The sequence below is a fragment of the Lottia gigantea genome, assembly GCF_000327385.1.
Source record: "Lottia gigantea unplaced genomic scaffold LOTGIsca_35, whole genome shotgun sequence".
Taxonomy (NCBI): Eukaryota; Metazoa; Mollusca; class Gastropoda; family Lottiidae; genus Lottia; species Lottia gigantea.
The window spans coordinates 41,395-47,261 of record NW_008709190.1 but is presented as its reverse complement, the minus strand read 5'-3'; positions in this window follow the sequence as shown (position 1 = coordinate 47,261).

Genomic DNA, 5,867 nt, shown 5'->3' with positions numbered 1-5,867 from the left:
CCTGTAGAGTGAGCACGAGTTGCACAATATAGCTAATAGAGTAAAACGTCAAGTCAGACACGATATTTCGGTGAAAAATTATCCGATCATCACGAAAATCAATAGGGATCATCTTCATAATGACATTGACACACAAAATAAAAATCAAAAGAATCTGTAAAAAATTGTAGCCTGTAGAGTGAGCACGATTTGCACAATATAGCTAATAGAGAAAAACGTCAAGTCAGACACGATATTTCGGTGAAAAATTATCCGATCATCACGAAAATCAATAGGGATCATCTTCATAATGACATTGACACACAAAAAAAAAATTAAAAGAATCTGTAAAAAATTGTAGCCTGTAGAGTGAGCACGAGTTGCACAATATAGCTAATAGAGAAAAACGTCAAGTCAGACACGATATTTCGGTGAAAAATTATCCAATCATCACGAAAATCAATAGGGATCATCTTCATAACAACACTGACATAACACTGGGCGTATAAAAAAAGGGTAGTGGTACCACCCTACTCAAAAAGATAAATGAATAATAATGCCGGTATAAATTGTTACATACCAAGCGATGGACACTGCCTTATAAAGTGCGTAAATCGCGTTTTGAACAAAGACTACACAAAAGAATTTCAAGATTTGATCAACAGTTTTTCAAAATCAAATAGAAAAGGAGTTATGACAACTGCTAGAATCTGTGAATTCAATAAGAAATCTAATACTTATTTTCAAATTTATATGCCCATAGACATTTTCAACCAAAGAAAGTATCCGAGGAATTAGATTGGGTATTTTACTTACATAAATCACATTTCTGTCTCATTAGAAGAAATAACAAAACCTTACGCATTAAAGAATTAGAAAATGTCTGGAGAACTTGTAGAGATGTTAATGCGGTAATACGAGTTTCACGAAGTTAACAAAGTTATGAAAGAAGTTGTATTCCAGAACATTTCCAATAATCTAACGGCTCCTTCTTTATCTTTAAAGGGTTGGTATTATTTGTATCATTACCATAAAGAAATGGTAGAAGAAGAATGGTATGAAACTACTAGAATGGTTCCAAAACACTGAAAAAGAAAAAATAGAAAAAGTTTACTCACATACAGACCCTTTTAGAAGATATTTTATCAGACAATCCATTAAAGGAGGAAGAGTTTCTGCTAACAGAAAATCATTTGAAACGAATAAAAATGGATGAAATTTGTAATGTATTAAAGGAGTTTAGTTAAACACGATGTATAATTGATTCTCTTAAAGAATATAGTAAAAGTAAAAAAGATAAAACGGAAGTTAATTCAAAACTTAAAAAAGATAAAATGTACTAAACTAATGGCGTTCGATGCCAACGGTTTATACGCTTCCGCCATGTCAGATTTAGACAATATCCTAAAGCGGAAAGTGGAAGACCGTCTCTACCAGAAGAAAATAAAGAATTTGTTAGGCTCTTTAATGAGCAGAAATTTAGACCATAAACTGAGGAAGAAGAAGAATTTGTCAAGCTCTTTAATGAGCAGAAATTCATACCTAGAACGGCTATTTTAAAAGTCTGGTTTGAATATCCTACTAACATGTTCTTCCAACCCATACCAGCTAAAGATAAAATTACTTTTACGAACAAAGAAGGTAATAAGGAAACTGGTACTAAAATCAGGTTTAGAAATGGTATCTGTTCAGATGTTTTAACATCGGTCGATATTCAAGAAATAGTTAAAGCCGTGGACAAATTATTAGAATTTTAGATGATATAGTGTACGAAGAAAAGAAAACTCCACCATATAGAGATTATATTTTAATTTTGAGAGATCTTAGAAATAAATATAAACGAGAAGGTAAGATCGTGGGTAGTAATTGCATGCAATTATTAGGTACTTCCTTGTATGGTAAATCTATCCAGAAGGATATAACTACATCGAGACATCAATGGGGTGAAACAACTTTAAAAGCCAACTTCGATTCAAAAGCTATCCTAAAGTAAATGAGACTCAATATATCGTTGAGATAAATGAAGAAGAAAAAGAATTTATACCTCCTAAATCTACTCGACTAACATCTAGTTATTTGGGATCATTCGCTTTATCTCACAGTAAAAAAATAATGAATAATTTCATTCATGTAATAAATGGATTTTATACACCTGAAATATACTATACCGATACTGATAGTTTATACATTTTATCTAGTAATTGGGATAAATTAAATCAAGCTGGGTTGGTATCTAAAAATGATTATTGTAAACGCAAGAATGATTACGGTGATGGTGGAATCATATTTGGTTTATATTTAGCGCCGAAAGTTAAATACAATATCATTCTAACTTCTGATGGTGTTTTAAAAGAAAAGAAAACGTTTAAGGTTTCGGGGAAGGGAGGGTTTGATTCTCCCAAATGTACAGGCCTAGGGTGGAGCAGACACTTTATTTAGAAATTAGGATTAAGGGTCTTGATATTGGGTTTTCTTCTGTTCTTATTCTGATCTGAAATTAGAAAAAATAACTCGCCCGATGGGCGAGAAGTATAGTATCTGTTATGTACTGATTGTTTTTAGTTTACTATGAACAATATTATCATTTAAGTTCTTATTTTTTGAATATGCAACTATCATTTTCTGCTTATAGACATGGGGGAATTTCTCTTGAAGGCTCTTATAGTGGGCATGAACTATTTTGCTTGCTCGATTGCTGGTTGTATTAAACGGGACAACAAAGGGTGCTATGCCTACATTATGATGAATATTTAGTCCTATAGGTCTTGCTGTATTCAATGTCTCAATCCAATGGGCCTCCCTAGATTGACGGAATTTGGTAGTTTCATCTTCGGGCTAGTCAATTTCTATACGCTCAATTGGGATTAGGGTGAGATCGTCTATTGAATGGTCGTCGAGGTTGAAATGATAAGAAACAGGCTTGTCTTTCTTTAATTTGATGTCTGACCTATGAGCATTAAAGCGAGTTCGTAAATTATTCTTAGTTTCTCCTACATATTGTTTGGGGCATTTCTTGCATGAAATTAAATATATTACATTCGAATGTTCACATGTGAGATGTTCCTGGATCGGGTACCTTTTATTCGTAGAGTTGCTTACAAAATAATTTCTGATATAAAGGGACATGTTTTGCATCTACTGGACAAACATGAAGCACTTCTTAAACCTAGAGGTACTTCGGCATAAAGTCTGTTTTTAGCTGCTATCTGTGCTAAGGTGGAATTTTTTATGTTTCGTAAAAATCGTTTAGAGTACCCACGCTCTTTCAGTTTTGAGAAAACAATCGTACAGGCTTGGTTGAAATCAGAAGATCTTGTACAAATTCGACGAAATCGTAAAACTTGTGACTTAATTATACCAGAAAAGGTATGTTTTGGGTGAAAGGAGCTCTTGTGCAAGAGTTGATGAGTATCAGTTTCTTTGAAATACACTTTAATATCCAGTTTATTTGTTTCTGCTATGGAATCTCCCTTAAAGACTGTGGTATCGAGAAAGTCTATGCTTTTGTCACTCACGTTTGCGGTTATTTTAATAGAAGGACGGTGGTTGTTGAGAATTTCAAAGAATTCCCAAAACTGTTCGACAGAATAAGTCCAAAGGATGATGATAAACAAAAGAAAGTTTTCAGAAGTTATTTGAATCTTGTAAAGAGAAAAGCACCAAACAGTGAAGGAATTATGTATCCTTATAGTGATAAAAATGAGTATACTTTTGATGAAAGTGGTAAATATGTTGTTTGAAATGGTTTCTCTATAATTCTATATCCAATCGGTACAGTGAATGTTGGAATACTGTAAATAATCTAACGTTTGTGTTTATTGAAAAATCCACCGTTTATTAAATTACAGTGAATATTAATGACGTTGATATCATTCTCGATATTAGCTTTATGTGGCGCTAAACTGGATTGTGTGTATATTTGTTTATCAAATCCTAATAAAGTATTCAAAGAATTTTCTACGTTGAACTTGACTATTATTTCTCAATATAAATTTATTTTGTTCAGATTCAAATTACCTTCGAATTCAATATTGTTTTTACCATTGACACTTCCTCCATATTCAGATAGATATCCGTTTATGGCAACATATTTATAGCTTCCTGGTAGTAAACTTTTGGTTTTGAATGTAGCTCCGTTATCTGTTGATATTTTCATTTGGTTATTATTTTCGTTGATATTTCTAATGGAATTGTAAACAGAGAAATATTTTAATCCCAATTCATATTCTTCATTGCGATCGAGTTCGTACTCATAATCTAGAGACAATTTAATGTCTGATTTATTTAAGGAATGACCTGAACATTTTTTCAGTTTATCGATGTATAAACAGAAAAAACCTGTGTACACTGTATAAAGCCGCGTAGGATGTTCAGGTCATTCCTTATAATTAAATCAACTCGAATACGTGTTTAAATATTTATCTAAAATAGCAACAAACTAGGGCACAAAATTGACGCATAAATACCTAAAATTTTAACATAACCATAATGAATTGATACTAACAATAGAGATGTCGTAGAGAACAGCCAATCAGCAATAAGTAGGTCGCCTATTTATAGTCTACTGTCTACTGCTTGAAAGTTGACGGAGCGGCCACATTTAAAGTTCAATTATTGAAAACCAAGGCCCGAAATAAGTTCAAAAATCATGATTTTGTTGATATTTAGAGTATGCACATTCGAGGGAATTTGGAAAATAACGTAATCATTTAGTGAAGTGTAGATTTCGGCTCTGGTGACGTTCGAAGGAAAGATATCAAGGCTGTGTCGTGGCTACGTCAATCAATGATAAAAATAGTCCGTTAAGGGGAGGAGCTTATATTTACATTCCGTTTACACAAATATAAACCGAATTCACATGACCGCTGTTATCCAATCAAATTGCGTGATACCGTGTAAACGGAATCGTGATTTAATTAATTGAGGTTATAACGAATAATTGTTCTTTATTTGGCATTTTCAATGACTATTTTTATTGGATAATTTTATCAATCACGCTTTTATAATTATTTTTATCTATAATACCTTTCTCTAGAAGTCTTTTTAATATACAATTTACTTCATTATATTGTCTGTCTGATTGATGACCTTCTTTCATTGCTGCTAATATTATTTCTAATCCATTAAGTAGTTCCTCGTTATTATCGGATCAAAACGTTATAACTTGTCCACTTTTTTCTCTAGCTATCTCCTCTTCCAATTCGTCTATTTGTTGTATGATTGAAGTATCATCTGCTTCGTCTATTTCTTGTATGATTGGATTGTCTTCAGCATATTCATCATCTTGATTAATAGCTCTTATATATTGATCAACTTCTTTTAATCTTTTTGTTTCGGGTCCCTTCTTTCTTATCGTATGTGGAAATTTTGAGTATTCTACTAAATCCTTGTAATCGGCAATATCAACATCCCCGCCATTCATTAAATCTATTTATCCTTCTGTTAATGTAAATAAAAAGTCTTTTGTATCGATTTTGAATATTGGTGAATTTCCACTAAATCGTATTCTGAATCCATTAAACCATAACCCTTCATTATCAACAATTGGTGTAATGCTCTTTGGTAAATCTAGGTCGGGGTTTGAAAAAAGACGATTTATATCATCTAATGTCCAAATTATAATACCACCATATTCAATCGGTTCAGGGTGATCTTTATGAGGTGAATGTTCTATATGAGGCATGGGTTTATATTCTAAAGCTTATTTCTTTTTAATATCTTCTTGACTTTTTAAAATTGGTTGAAATAGAGTTTGTAGATCTTCTGTTAATCCAAGTTGTTGTAATCTGTTATTTTTAGCTTGGGTCTTTATTTTATTCTTAGCTTTGATATATTGTCTGTTTCTTTTTATAATATTATTCCAATCACCCATTTTTGAAGAAATGAAA